The sequence below is a fragment of the Suricata suricatta genome, chromosome 13 (genome assembly GCF_006229205.1).
Source record: "Suricata suricatta isolate VVHF042 chromosome 13, meerkat_22Aug2017_6uvM2_HiC, whole genome shotgun sequence".
NCBI lineage: Eukaryota > Metazoa > Chordata > Mammalia > Carnivora > Herpestidae > Suricata > Suricata suricatta.
This window is the reverse complement of record NC_043712.1, coordinates 63,519,301-63,535,349: the sequence shown is the minus strand read 5'-3', so window position 1 is coordinate 63,535,349 and position 16,049 is coordinate 63,519,301.

Genomic DNA, 16,049 nt, shown 5'->3' with positions numbered 1-16,049 from the left:
GTTAACTGCAGGAAGTCTGACCAGAGGGACCTGTGTGCTCCCCTCCAAAGACATCAGTGTTCCCTCACCGCCAGAGCCAGCTGGGAGCAACTCACTGAATTCCTCAGACCCGCTCTGCATCAGATCCACAGTCAGCCTTAGAGAGCAACCTGGCAGGTGATGGCAGCAGCCTTCCCTGGGACACCTCTGGGCCTGCCACTTGCCTTTCCATCATCATTTGGTGGTGATAAATGAAAACGCACCCATAAGCCAGAGGGAAGAGATTTCAGAAATCTCCATGTGTACTTTTATATCAAAATTGGTCTCCGTGGAGACCCGGCTGGCCCTTCACCATTACCGTGGCCGCCACACTGTGGAGCAGGTTCAACACCTGGTGTCTGGCAGCCATGTGGAGGAGCTGCTGTCGATTCTAGATGCAATGAACATTTGTGCCTGGGGCCTGAGCTGTGGGACCAGGATGAACATCCCTACCCTGATCAAGACAGACAAACTACACCACTCCTGAATGGTGAAGGAGGATGAGGGTGGGTCTACAGGAGAATGGCTGCAAGACCGCCAACCGTGGGGCCGAGCTGCTGGTGCTTCTGGTCAACCACAGCCAGGGCATTGAGGTGCAGGTACGAGGGCTGGAGACAGAAAAGATAAAGTGCTGCCTCCTGCTGGACTCCGTGTGCAGCACCATGGAGAACGTCATGGCCACCACGCTCCCAGGGTTGCTGACGGTGAAGCATTACCTGAGCCCCCAGCAGCTGAGGGAGCACCATGAGCCCCTCATGATCTATTAGCTGCGGGACTTCTTCCGGGCACAGACCTTGAAGGAGACCTCGCTGACTCACACCATGGGCGGGTACAAGGAGAGCTTCAGCAGCATCATGTGCTTTGGGTGTCACGACGTGTACTCACAGGCCAGTCTCGGGATGGACATCCATGCATCAGATCTCAACCTTCTGACCCGGAGGAAACTGTGTTGTCTGCTGGACCCACCCAACCCCATGGGGAAGGACTGGTGCCTTCTGGCCATGAACTTGGGTCTCCCTGACCTTGTGGCAAAGTACAACACCAATAACAGGGTTCCCAAGGAATTTCTCCCAAGCCTGGTCCATGGCCCGGTCTGGGAATGGGCCTTCTACCTCTGAAAGCACAGTTAGCACCCTCTTGTCCAAACTGCAGGAGCAGGGAAGTTGGGATGCCATGAACTTTCTGCTAAAGGCATCCTCTGTGTTCAAAATCAACCTCGATGGCAATGGCCAGGAGGCCTATGACTCCAGCTGCAACAGTGGCACATCTTATAATTCCATCAGCTCCGTCGTGTCCCGGTGAGGGCGGCCTTTGGCTTGGGTGGGTGTCTTTGGACTGCAGAACAGGGGGATGCAGCCCATCATCCCAGCAGAAATTCAGGGTGCATCCCTCCCTGTGCCAGCATCCTGCAGGTCCTCACCCTCCCTCCTGCTTCACCAGTTTCTCTGCCACTACCTCCCTCCTCCCGCACATTCCTCTGTGTGTGAACATTCTTTCTAGTTACAGAGCAGACCACAGCATGTCCTTTGCCCTATTGAGAAGCCAGTGTCTCTCCTCCCTGTGTTCTAGATCCATCTCTCATCCTCCAGCACCTTGCTTCTTATGGATAATTTTACTGGAATTCCTAAGTTTTCAATGGAATTTTTTAAACTACTGTATGAATTGTCCTTTTAAAAAAGCTTATTTATCCCACACGTGTCATTTCTTATAGTCTTTTCCTTGTTAGACCATATTCTCCACTTATCTCTCTGATATTTGTAGGCAAGACCCCCGTGTGTGGAATCCCACTGTCTGACTGATAAACAGACAACAAGTGAGGCCTTTGCAAAAGAGGGTGTGTTTGAGACCATCCAGGTCAGCCAGGTGCTGTCGCCAAAGGGATGCTCCCTTTCTGTCCCCTCTGTCTGCTGATCACCGCCGGAGGTGCTTCCCCCGAATGGTGGTTTTTCTAGTAAATTTTGTGTTTCATTTCACACAGAAGGGGAGGAAAGAATCCTTTTCTAGAGTGATTTCACACACAGTGTTGTTTTCATGGAAAGACACGTCCTTGCTGCTTGGTTTGAACGTCAATGTGCAGGTCCACGCAGAACCTGCAAAGTGTCCTCGGTCATTCCTGCTCATCTCAGGTAGAAGGTGACAGAGCTGCAGGAAAGGACGGTCTCAGGAGGACTCAGCAGACCCCTGACTCATGATCGGTGGCAGTCCGCTGTCATTTGTGCAGAGCAGATGGTTTTCACATGTAGATCCTGGTTTGATGACTTCCTGTCTGTGAAGTCTGACAAAGAAGATGAAGAAACAAGATTTCCTGCAGTGATTTTAAATTGTGATAGTTTTAAGTTGCTATGAAAGAACATGTCCTCATTCTTCTGTCCTGAGAAGCATGTAATTTTAATGTAAATCTCTGATTTACCTATCTACATGCAGTATGTATATATATGTACATTAATAATGTTAACTTTACATAATTTATAAGATATAGACAAGAAGTTGCTGACTTTTCTTTTTTGTTCTTTCTTTTTCCCTTTATTTCCTTTTTTATAAACAAAGTGTCCTTTGTTTCATTAGTTTGTTGGAATTTCATTCAAAAGGAATCCTTTTTCTCTATTTTGTCTTCATTCACCAGCACTCCACATGGTGGGACAAACCAAACTGAAGTCTAGAAAGTCAGTTAACCTAAAATCCTATGTGGAAACACCCAGCTTATTTGGGGGGTGTCAGTACTAAGATTGGGGATGGATGGGGAAGCAGGAAGAGCCCAGATGGCTTTCACACTGCTGTCACCTGAGGAAGGCAATCCCTTCCGTTGTCCTTGGTGACCCCCGACACCGCTGGAATCCTGAGTGCCGGCCCGGGCACATGGGGAGCTTTGTCTGTACAGAGGTGCGGGGACCAGCCCGCAGGGGCAAGAGAAAACCTACTGCAGAAGATGCGTATCTCCACCCTTCCTTCCAGACACACCCCAGGGCCCAGGTCAGCCGCTGGAAATGCTAGCTTTGACCTGTATGGAAGCACTCAGTGACGAACCTACATTTAGGAAAACCTCAAGACTGTTTAAAGAAAAGAAAAAAGATTGGAAGGAAAAATAAGACGGTAACGATGATTTTCTCCCTGGGGCTGGGAATAGGGTTCATTTCTGTCTTGCCCAGATTGTTCACAATAAAAGCGGTCTATGTTATAATGAGAAAAGAAACACAAATGAAATGATGCTAAAAGCTACACATCGACATGCCCAAAATGAGGGCACTGAAATAGAAGCTGTGTCACTCCAAAAGAGTGGATGCTCTTTTCTTGTGTCACCTCCATCCTGAGTGGTCATTTCACTCTCTCCTCCTTCAAAAAGAGTGTCACAAGGGAGGAACATGGCACAAGGCCACTGGAACCCAGAAACAAAGGGTTGGTCTATGCCTTCATCTGTATGTAAAATCCCAGAGAAGGATCTGGTGCCGCATTGGTCTTAGAGCAGCCTTGTGCAAAATGTGATTGCCTGGTCCTGGGGACCCTGGGTTAAATTTGGGAAAGAAGTCATTCTCCTTAAGAAGGAAATTCTGTTAAAAGGGGAAAGGGGCAGAGGGAAAATGCTGGACAAATAAAAGCAAAGGACAAGGGCACCTGGGTGGCTCATTCGGATAAGTGTCTCACAGCTCATGGGTTCAAGCCCTGCGTCAGGCTCTGATGGCTCAGAGCCTGGAGACTGCTTTGGATTCTGTGTCTCCCTGTCTCTCTGCCCCTCCTCCACTCATACTCTGTCTCTGTCTTTCAAAACAAATAAATTGTTTTTTAAATAAAGCAAAGGACATCAAGAATCTTTATACTCCTCTTTTATGCAGGTGCCCGGATTGGCACATGTTCATAAGGATGCAGGGCCACCTGAGCTCCTGAAATGTTGAAACCATAATAGGAATCATTGCAATTCAAATCCAAAGGGCTTAAGGACCACTCAGCTCACTGTCCCATCCTGGAAAGGGCCATGGGGGCAGGCCAGGGAGCCTTTGCGAATCTTTAGTGCATGAACTCAGATGAGGCTGGAACTGTCTGGCAAAATTTCACCATGGGCAGCGAGCTCCGCCCCATGCAGGAGGGAGGAAACCAGAACATGTCCTGCAGCCTCAGTGACACTCATAGGGCACAAAGTCTTAGGAGCCAGAAAGAAAAGCCTCATCTGATCCTTTTCTTAGTCTTGCAGTGAAATGCACTTGGAAATCTGCTCCTCATCTCCTCTGGTTGGTGCTCCCCATTGGTATGAAGTCCACCCTTGGGCTGCCCTCTGTGGTTTCCTTATGGACCGCAGCTTCCCAGGGATCACAGTGGCTAGAGGCCACTGTGAGAGTTCTCATTGGCTCCAAATCTGTATGGCACTGTAGGTAGAGATTCTGGTGGACAGTTTGCAGAAAGGGGTTTTAATTACAACTATAGGAGCCCCTGAAATGTTGACATTGATTGGCTCTTTCCTGTGTCCTGAGTCCACACGGGTCTTACTAAACCCTGATGGGGTGACCCTAGAAAAGCTGCCCCAAAGTGAAGGGCTGACTCAACTCTTCCTACATAAGCAGTGGCTACATGCCTGTGAGGCGGTAAAATTGAGAGGTTGGTCAGGAGATCCAAGCTTAAAAAGTGGAAGGTTTTCATGAAGGGTAAAACAGTAGTTCTGGTTTTGAAGATGAAAAGAGTTCTGGGGTCAGAAGGTACTGATGGTGCACAGTGGTGTACAGGCAGGGAAATGTGGTAAAAATGAACAATTTTACATACTATTTTACTACAGTTTTTAAGTAGAGACAATATATAAAGCTGGGATGTAAAAAAATTCCAGGGAACAATAAAGCTTGCAGAGGAATGTGCAAGATTATCTGCTGTGTTTAGACCATTCAGCAAAGCAGGGCTCCCTAAAAGGGAAACAAAGAAAAAAAAAGATAGGTTTTGTTTGGAAGAATTTCGTGTTTGTTAGTTCAAAACAAAATTTCTTTAAGGGGCACCTGGGTGGCTCAGTCAGTGAAGCATCTGACTCTTGATCCCAGCTCAGGTCTTGATCTCAGGGTCATGAGCTCAGGCCCAGCATTGTACTCTGCACTGGGCGTGGAGCCTACTTAAAAAAAAACTTTAAAGTGCTATCATGGGAAGAAGTAAGAATTTTGTTGAGCTTCTATTCTCTTTTTCTTTCCTATTCAATCTTTTTCCTCAATCTCAATATGAATTGAGGGATAAAGTGGGATAACGCTGTAGTTTTTTCAGGACATTGGATTCTTGAGGACTTAATCAGGCCAAACTTTATGAGGAGTAATGTTGTCTGACTCATTATCCCCCAGACTTTTGCTGAGCACCTATCTTGGACACCAGCCCTGGGCTCACAACAGAGACAGGTGACACAGAGATAGGGCACAGAGAGAGGGGACCATGTGCCTACTAGGCTGGTCACAGGGATCAACTCCACAGCTGCCTGAAAATTTGGCTCTGGGGGACTATTTCTAGAGATTGGAGCTGTGCTTCAGGGTGGCCGCCTGAGGGTAAGTAAGATCAGACTTTATCTTTGCAACCAAAGGTCATGCATTGCTGGAGCCTCAAATCCCTCTGGACTCAGCAGCCTCTAGACATGGGCCAGGACAGAGACGGGAGCTCAGGTCCCTGCTGAACACCCTGGAGGAGGAAGGGCCAGGGAGGAGCCCCTGGAAGGAGATTTTAAGGATTGGCCAGCCCCCTGTCATGGGCACCTCTGGAAATGCGTGTGGCAGGAGTGGGAAATGACCCAGGGGACAGCTGCTAATCTCCTAGAACCCCAGCCTCAGATGCTTCTTGGTCATGACTAGTGCTCACGGGCCAAGTCTTTGCTCCTAAAGCATGAAGAAGAGGGTGGGTGTGGGGAGGAGGGTCAGGAAAGTTTCTATAGCAGAGGCCCCTCTAAGATGGGGCTGTGATGTGCCCTCCCTCTGGGGGCTGGTATTTGGTGAGGGGGCCTGGCTGGGTGCCCAAGGCTGTGACTCCAGCGTACAGGGCTCCTGTCAGAGGCAAAGAGCAGTGACTGAGGTCAGCTTTTGGTGGATGATGTGCCTTGTCCCCCTGAAATCATGGAATTTTATAACTCAAAGAAACTTACGGATGGTTTGATTCAGCCACATTCTTGGGTCTGGAAACAAAGAGCTTAAGAGATTCAGACAAAATTGTACCATTAACAATTCAGACTAAGTATCAGGACATCTGACCATACCTGGGGATTCACTTTTCTCCTATGCTAAGTATTTATATTGGAATGAAGTATGTGTGTATATGTGTGCTGAGTGTATATGTATATGTGTATGTTGTGTAACTGTGCATATGTGTATGTGCATAAGTATGTGTATTATGCATATGTGCAAGTGCACATGTGTAACTGTGTATGTGTGCCTATGGGTAAACTGTAAGTGGGTATATATATGCATAATGTGTGTGTGAGAGAATATGCCTGTGTGTATATGTGTATAAGTGTGTTTTCATGTGTGTGTACATGTATGGTGTGTGTGTTTTATATATGTTTGTGTATATGTGTGTGTTTCACAAATTAAAGGATCCTCTGGCCCTAAAAACCTGTTCTCCCAGCCAAGAGCCATGACCTTCACCAATCCACCCATGAGTGCCTGTTTCCCACAGTTAGGGAGATTCACAGAGCAGGCGAGGACTGTCTTCCTTCCCCCAGCTCCACGCCATCCCCGTCCCTGTATGAGCCCCACAGGGTGGTGCAGAGCACTTAGGTTGCATCACAGCCAGTGCTGATGATAATCTTTCCATCTATCTTCCAAGAAGGGAAGCCCAGTCACCCTAGAGCGAGGCCAGTGCTGACTCCTGGGAATCATGTGATTCTGTGACCAGTACTCACATGGTAACGAGACGCGTGGAATTTATTGCTGACAGTCCAGTGTACTGGAAGTCAGCGAAACAAAGTCCTTTGATGCTGGCTTTCCCTGGCACTCAGGTAATGACTCTCTTGGATTTGAGGATAATTTGATACAATGAAAGCTTTTATTCCCTTCAGGTTTTTTCCTAGGCATATTTAAATGTAACTGAAATCACAAAATATATAGTTTTACATCCTGCCTTTTAAAAATTATTTTTAATGTTTATTTATTCATCTTGAGAGAGAGATTACAAGCGGAAGAGAGGCAAAGAGGAGAGACAGAATCCCAAGCAGGCTCTCCACATTAAAGCAGAGCCTAATGTGGGGCTCGATCTCACGACGTGCGAGATCATGACCTGAGCTAAGATCAGGAGTCGGATGCCTAACCGACTGCACTATCCAGGCACTCTTACAACCTGCTTTTTTTTCACCTAATGTGTTATAACAGCAATAATTCAATGTTATTAGAAGCTCTTCAGAAAGTACAATGTTAATGGCTGCATACAACAATGATGTTGCCATATCCCAACTCACATGTCCCTACCATGAAACACTCATTCTTCCCTATTTGAAATAATGCTGGGAGGAGTGCCTGGGTGGCTCAGTCAGTTAAGTGTCGAATTCTAGTTTTCGGCTTAGGTCATGATCTCACAGTTTGTGGGTTTGAGCCCAACGTCGGACTCTGCTGACAGTGCCAAGACTGCTTGGGATTCTCTGTCTCCCTCTCTCTGTCCCTTCCCCACTCGCTCTCTATCTTTCTGTCTCAAAAATAAACATTAAGAAAGAAAGGAAGGGGGGCGCCTGGGTGGCTCAGTCAGTTAAACGTCCAGCTTCGGCTCAGGTCATGACTCACGGTTTGTGGGTTCGAGCCCTGCATCGGGTTCTGTGCTGATAGCTCAGAGCCTGGAGCCTGGTTCAGATTCTGTATCTCTCTCTCTTTCTGACCCTCCCCTGCTCACACTCTCTCTCTCTCTGTCTCTCAAAAATAAATAAAAAACAAAAAAAAAAAAGAAAAAAGAAAGGAAGGAAGGAAGAAAGAGAGAGAGAGGAAGGAAGGAAGGTAGAAAACAAGCAAGCTGGGATAACCAAGTTCCTGACCTTTTTTTCTGTATTTTGAATTGGATATGAATTCTTTTTTTTTCTTTGCTTTGTCACATGACAATTAAAGTCCAAGAAGAGAAGCCCTTCTTGCTGAGGGGAAAATCATATTCATATGGCTCTTTCTCTGGTTTTCTTTTGTTCCCAGATGCATTACTATATGGATAAACTGTTGACACACCTCAAAATACTTTTGATACAGTTTTTGTTACATATAACAATCATTCCAATATTATGAGAAATTAAAATGATTAGTTAATAATTATAGTTACTGATATTTTAGAAAACTTTCAGCTTCAAAATGTATTCTTGGTAATGCCATGCACATTTTTAGGATTATATGCAAATCTGGGGAACCTTCATCACCTTGTATTTTTTTCTTATTGAAAGCTGTAGGATTTTCTGACATGGAGTTTTTTTATGTAGTGACCATTTTGAATGTTCGTTGATTGTCAACGCTCATGAACCAGTCTGTGGGGGACCACGCCCTTCTCCGTCTGGACTGAGGGGCTGAGTTCCTCTGTGGGCTCCCGCGCTGGGGACGCAGCCTCACTGGTGCTCTGGGCTCTTCATGTGAGGCTCCCCTGCCACCCGGCCCAGGTCCCCGCTTCTCCAGCCTCCTAGCATCTCTATGCCTGGGAGCCTGCTGTCCAGCCGGGGTCCCTGCCTGCCCTTGCATTGGGAAAGAACTGAGGGACCTTATCACTGTAAATAGTGAAGATGCCAGGAAAGACTGTTCTTTCATGTGGAGAACACTGAGCCCCAGGGCCAATATGCAAAACCAGTTATCTTCTAGAATATTCTGATTTGTGGTCTTATCTGATTGCTTTCTCCTGGTGACACCTAGTTTATCCTCCATAGTTGGGACAAAGATGGACTTCAGGCTTGTTTGGGTTCTCATTCATTCATCATTGTAACAAGAATGCTATCCTAAAAACAAGAAATAAAAATGAATTGTACTATTCTCTGCCCCCAAAGTGTGTAGCTTGAAGTTGTTTTCCAATGAAGGTGAGTTTCTCATCTACTGACTCCTCGACCTTGAGCAGCCCTACTGTGTGCCAGTGGTTTCCATACTTTGGGATTTTCATGGAAGAATAAAATTTTATGAAAAACACAGGGACTGACTCTTAAACAAAGTAAGATCACTTAGAAACTGTTGTCAACAGTCATCACAAAATATACATATATATATATTAAAAATTTTATTCCTAAGTAATCTCTGTACCTAACATGGGGATTGAATTTCCAACCCTGAAATCAAGAGTCACATGCTCTGCCAGCTGAGCCAATGAGACAACCCACTAAAATTTGTTTTTAGTATGTAAAGACATCATAAAAGAAAGAATAGATTCCAAAACTCAAAAAAGGTAGAGTCTTAGAATATTGGGCATGTATTTCAATTGAATAATTTAACCTTAAGAAAAAAAATCATCCAGTGGTCCTTATGTCTCTAATTCACTAAACTAGTGGCCACATTGCTGTGGGCAGTGTGGCTCTAAAAAGTCAACTGTATGATTTGTTCTGTGCTGTGTATAGAAATGCAGGGAAAGCCTCACAGGCCACAAGCCCCTTTCCATGAAATATTTCCTGCCATGTGGATTCCATCCCCTGACAATGTAACACTCACCCCATGCTCCTCAAGCACTTTCTCGCTTTGAGTGATTCTGGCTGCTCTTGAAACATAGTAACACATCTCAGCATTAGGGGAAACCTGGAGTCGCTCATGACTCCAGGACCATGGCCCTGTCATGAATCACAAAGGTCAACAGGTCTCTGCTCCAGGAAAGCGCGGGATAGAGCACAGGAAAAGTGGTTTTTAATTCATAGGTGCGCTGACACTTGCCTCCTGAATTTCCCATCCCTGTTCTGCCTCCACGTTACATAGAAACCTGAATTCCTGGGGCAACTGGATGGCTCGGTCGGTTAAGAGCTGACTGTAGCTCAGGTCATGATCTCGTGATTTGTGAGTTTGAACCCCACATTGGGCTTTGTTTGTGCTGACAGCTCAGAATCTGGAAGCTGTTTGGGATTCTGTATCTCCCTCTCTCTTTTTCCCTACCCTGCTCACTCTCTGTCTCTCTCTCCTTTAAAAATAAATAAACATTAAAAAAATTTTTTAAATAAAAGAAACCTAGATTCCATGTCTACAATAACCACATAAATGTTTGCTAAACAGTAATTCTGCTGCTTGCTATTTTTTTTTCAATCTCCTAAAAACATATGTAATGGAAGATAAAATGATCTGGAGTCAGGACAGCATAGGTGCCCAGCCTTTCATGAGCTTTTTTGGCAATTGGAAGGGCAGTGTGTCTCTCTTTATAAAGCCTGGGTTTATCTTGAGAACCACGAGCTCAAAAATCCTGTTTTGAAAGTTAAAGACTGAACATGTGAATCTTTTTCCTATCATTTCCCTTTTAATAATCCTAAGATTTCCCAAGGCAATGCATAGCCCTGGCTGAATCAAGGGCAGGTTGCACACAAGAAAGTCAACAAGAAGTGAATGTTACCCTTTCAACTTTAGGGCCTGGGAGTCTAGGGAGAGTGGGGGAGGGGTGGGGAGCAGGGCGTGTCTAGCTCCCTGGTGCTGTCCTGTGAGCTATGCCGGGACCCTGTGCCTCTGCCACCTGTCTGGATCATGAGTTCTGAGCAAGCAGGAGTGCAGCGGGCTGTGCAACTTCCCTTCGGCAGCATATTTCCTGTCCGGCCCCTGAAAATGTTTGTGCACTCTGTGGATGACTGCTGCAGGATGCCTGGAGGAGGGGGCCCTGGGGTCACATTTCACCTGCATTCAACCCAAGCCTTGTGTGCCTGGGGCGGGATCTCTTCCTGTGCAGGCTATCATTAGCAGCACACCCTGACCTTTTTAGTAAATCCATTTGGCACAGCCTGAATCTTGTTTGTGCCCAGACTGCTTGGATTCCTCTGAGCTCTCTGAATACTCCACCATGGAAATCATGGGGCATCAACTGAGAACAGCTCCCTTTGCAACAGGAAAACACACAACTCAGGTGGAGGAGAGTGGGGCGTTGGGAAAGAGGACACCAGCCAGGAGGCACAGGCTGAGCTCACATAGCTGATGTGGCAAAAAATGTCCTAACCCATTAGAGAGATTGTGGCATTTTCTCTTTATGTTTGTCAACCTTCACCCTGGTAGTGGCTGAGTGGGACTGGAAGTTAAGGTGATGTCACTGCAATGATAGGAAAGGCCTAAGGAGAAACGGTAACCTTAACCCCCCACATTGCAGCAATCCTGTGCAACCCTTTCGTTTTTTGGGAAATGAGTCCCTGTCAGTTTTGACATGACTCCAACATTGCCCTTGGGTATAATTACTGTCCACAGTATCGAGAACCATCATATTCCTTTATTATTCTTAAAATGAATCTGACTGGGAGCCATTCTTGCAAAATGTAGCCTCTTTCAAGAAGTCTTTCCCCACGGAGAGTGCAAGCATCCTGAGCAGTCTATTTGCTACTCTTGGTCATCTAAAATTCGTGACCTGTACCCCCACTTGCCAAAGGCTGTGCTGGGAATCTTCCAGAGCCCATCAGCCACACGCATGCTTGTAAACATGAGCGGAAGCAAGTGGTTCCCCTCAGAGTGGCCTCCTGCCCCTCTCCCAGTGTGAGGGGGACAGCTCTCCCCTCTCCCACTCTATGGGCAAAGGACACTTATTCCTCCGTGCAATGGCTTTATGGGAGGTTTCCAGACCAGGCTGTAGGATTAGAAAATCTTTTTTCTCTCTCTTTAAAGCTTGGCTTTCAGGCCCCTCCTGGACTCAGGAATTCTAACTGGAATGTCAAGTGCTGAAGTTCTCTCTTCTTTGCATTCCTGTTACTAAAGTTCTGATTGTCCATGAGACAAGGATACTTCTGGCTGGAGAGTGGACCTATCCCTAGAAATGGAGCACAAACAGGAAAAGGATACAGATGTTGCAGACAGTATCACTCCTCTGCATCACACAAGACACAGATCGGCAGGCGGCTACAGGGCCCGTCTCAGCATCTACTACTGAACCCTTCAGCCACAACAACTGCACCCAAGACCTGCTCCAGAAGAAATAACTTAGGGGTGGGAGATCTTCTTCTGGGAGAAGAGGCTGGTGGTTCCTGGGGGGAGAAGGGAGGTCTTTCCATGCACAGTCACAGACACAGGAGGCACCTTCCAGAAATGTTGAATGGACCCAGTGGCAGAGGGTTAGGGACTGTGCCTGAGGTGATGACGTGGAGTCCCAACTTTTAAGTTTTTCATAATGATTGGTTTTTTTTAACAAAAAAAAGGAAAAGAAAAAAAAGAAGGAACTGAAGAAAAACAGAAAAAACTTCTGAAAGGACAGTGGCCAAGGTCCCTCTGAGAATCCTTGAAAACAGCCACTGCCAAGTTGTTCATAAAAACTCTAATGGGACGAGACAAGCCAGGGTGACAATGCGCTTACGATCCCATCCCCAGGGGCCCAATATAAAGAATATGTGACATTGTGGCTCATGAGCTAGATAACTGGTTGGTTAATTGTTCCACTTGAGAATGAAACATTCACATACTCTATATTTACAACAAACCACTGCCTTTTCCATTAGATTACAAATAGGTCAGGACCTAGAGATTAAAATTTTAAGGCAACTGCTCACTCATATTTGTTGGCACGTCTAGTTTGCCAGGACCAATTGGAGAGTGAATCCACTAGACATATGCAAAGTCATCTTTCACTTGCCTATTATTTTTCTGACAACACATAAGAGAAGAGAGGGGAGAACACCAAATTCCGAGATGGATCACGGATGAACAAGGTTCACCAAGATGAGGCCTGGACTCAGCATTGCATTTTGCCAACAGTCTGCCCACCGTTGGCCTATTTCAGTGCATTATGCACATTTGGGGGCTCCACAAGCAGGGACATGCTGGGAGGAAAGCCACGATGATGGGAGCTGGTTTGGTTGAGTCTCCCAGGTCACCTTAGTCCTTCACTCTCCATCCAGCCTTGAGCACAGAGCACACCTGAGGCAGCGTTTTAGCATGGCTCCACCTGAGAGCTGTGGCCTTGTGTCCCTAATCCTCTTTCCATCTCTGCTGGGTCTGGGGAACTCAGGTATTCAGCCCCTGACTCACAAACCTCAAGGGCTTATCATGTGCGGGAGTCCAGCTCCAGCAGGTCCAGGGCCGCCTGAAGGATGGATGGTGTCAGCATGGGAGAGGTGAGAGCTGGCGAAAGGGAGAGGCAATGAGAGAGCCCCGAGCTTCTTTCTGCTTTCCAGTCAGGGACCTCTGCACTGACCAGGAGAGTCAGCTTTATTTATTGAAAAAATGTATGGGGCCAGCACAGAAGTGGCATTTGCCTTAGACAATGATTTCTGATGACAAATTCATTGGTATGTAAAAATGTCCCAGAACATAGATTGGTAAGAAGACTCATGCATCATCTTTATCAATAGTGATTGCTGTAGGTGACTTAGATGCTTATCATATGGGGAAGGAAGGTATCTTCAGCATTCAAATACAAGGTAATGATTTTAGCATAGCAAAAGCAAAAGTTAGTTCTTTGTAAGCAGGGGTCAACAGCCTGTTTTCTTGAGGAGAAATAAAACAACTTTCTCAAGAAATGTACTATTTGCTGCCATAATCACAAAAGAAGAAATTTCTATAAGTTCCTTCACGGGTGCAATTAGCATATCTTTAGAATAAAGGGGCTAGTCACTCCAGATACCAGTCAACAAGGCACCTGGGAGGTTGGTGCTCAAGCAAAAATAATTGAGTAGGGGGTACACATCGGTCACCATCTGATGGTGGGAGCCTTGCAAACCCACCTTACCTCACAAGGAGATTTTCTCGACTTTAGTGAGTTCAGAAACAGCTTCCAGCAATCATGTGTCCTATTTAGTCTGGATTGTCTGATATTCTGGGACTTCCAGGGATATATCATTAGATATGACACCAACAATTTGGTGAAAAGAGCCCTCTTAAATTCCAGAACATCATTAAGCATAAAAATAACAGCTACATGCTAAGGATTGTATGCTGACCACCATATAATTTATCCTCTACAATCCTTAGAAATACACCTTTGACAGGTGAGAATATAGACCCTACAAGATAAAGTGTCTTGCCAAAGTTACATGACTGTTGAGAAGCAGAATCAAAATTTGAACCTAAAAATATTTTGTTTCAAAATCAATAGTCTGAATTAGTAAATATTTATTTGTATATCATGTCTCTTGCCTGCCAACCATCATGTTCACTACTCACCTGACATGACTGGCCTAAAATAAATATTTTTTGAATGAATGAACGCTCTCTCCCCTCCGACATAGGGAACAAAGGCATAATCATGGAATGACAGATCACTGTTTTGTTTTGCAGTTCATTGAAATATTAGGGCCAGTGCCTATGGCTCCAATGAGTTTGGCCAACTCCATGGTGCCTACAAAAGTGGGGATGCCTTGTTGCACTGCATAAGTACTTTAAGTCAAAACTTCTGTAAGATTTCTTTTTTCTTTCTCTACACTCTACACCCTAGACTCATCAGCTCTAGTTGTTACAAATCTGGAAAATTCTGAAGTAAGTAGAAAACATGAACAAAGAGGCACCTAGATGGCTCAGTCAGGTGAGCATCTAACTTCAGCTCAGGTTATGATCTCACGGTTTGTGATTTTGAGTTCCACATCAGGCTCTGTGCTCACAACTCAGAGCATGGAGCCTGCTTCATATTCTGTGTCTCCCTCTCTCTCTGCCCCTCCCCTGCTTGTGCTCTGTCTCTCTTAAAAATAAATAAACTTTAAAAAGAAAAAAGAAAACTGGGGCACCTGGGTGGCTGCATCAGTTAAGCATCAGACTTCAGCTCACGGCGTGATCTCATGGTTCATGAGTTCAAGCCCCACCTGGGGCTCTGTGCTGACAGCTCAGAGCCTGGAGCCCGCTTCAGGTTCTGTGTCTACCTCTCTCTCTGTTCCTCCCCCGCTAGTGCTCTGTCTCTCTCTCACACAAAAATAAAATAAACATTTAAAAAATAATAATAAAATTAAAAAAAGAAAACACAAAGTGTTTTTGAAAAGGGAAAAACTAACTCTAGACTCAAATGGATATTTCTTGCCCAAAATATCACTTCCTCTAAAAAATATGGCTAGCATTGTTTTAATGTCAGCCATGGATTGATGATAACTTTTAGAGAGTTTTTGAATGCTTCTTTTGGCCACTGGGGACAGATGTGCTGAAGCACTAGGGAGCATAAGAGAGCCGGTCAGATGGAGGAGGCTGAGGAGAGTGGAAAGGCCCAGCAGTGGCCCCTTTGGGCTGTCAGCAGGATGAGAAGGCCCCACCCACATGCCCCGGGCCGAAGGGAGCAGCAGGGAGACCCAAGTCTTGGGAGAAAGAACTTGACCTTCCTCCCACAGAGGATAGTCACTATTAATCACATTGGAATTACAGGATGCTCTTCCGCCCCTTCCTCCAACCAACCTCCCACAAACAGAAGCCTCAGGTAGTGGCCGCTTGCCCTGATACTAGGAGCTTGCTCAGTCAAATGTATTCTTAATTTCAGCTTCTGAAAATGCTGGCACATTCCCTCACTAGTTACATTTCCAGTTTGTGTTCCTTAAATGCTTAATTATATAAATTAATATTTATATATAAGCACATTTTCCTCCATTAACATATTCTTACAAACTGTCATTTAAATCCTGGCATTCCATGCAAATTAAAGTAATAACCACTTAAGTAAAGGTCATTAAAATAAATTTCTTAAATCTAAAGAAAAACGCGTCGGATACTGAGGAGCATAATAGTCCATAACGCAGAGTGGGAAAGAAAAAGCCGTTGCTACATTTTGCCTTTCTTTCTTTTATTAAGCCAGATTTTTCTGTAAATGACACCTTACTGTCAGTTTTGAGAAAGACTTGAGAGGGAAGAAGAATCCCTACCTAAGGGAGGTAGCGGAGGAGCAATACAAAATGCCACGCCTTCCCCAGACACCCCTCCCCTCTGCCCCTTTCCCTGAAAGGACTTGAGCCTTGCACAGCGCATCCCCTGTTTGGGGGATTGCCAGCCCTCTCCAGATTCTTCCATAACCCAGGGGCATCCCAACCT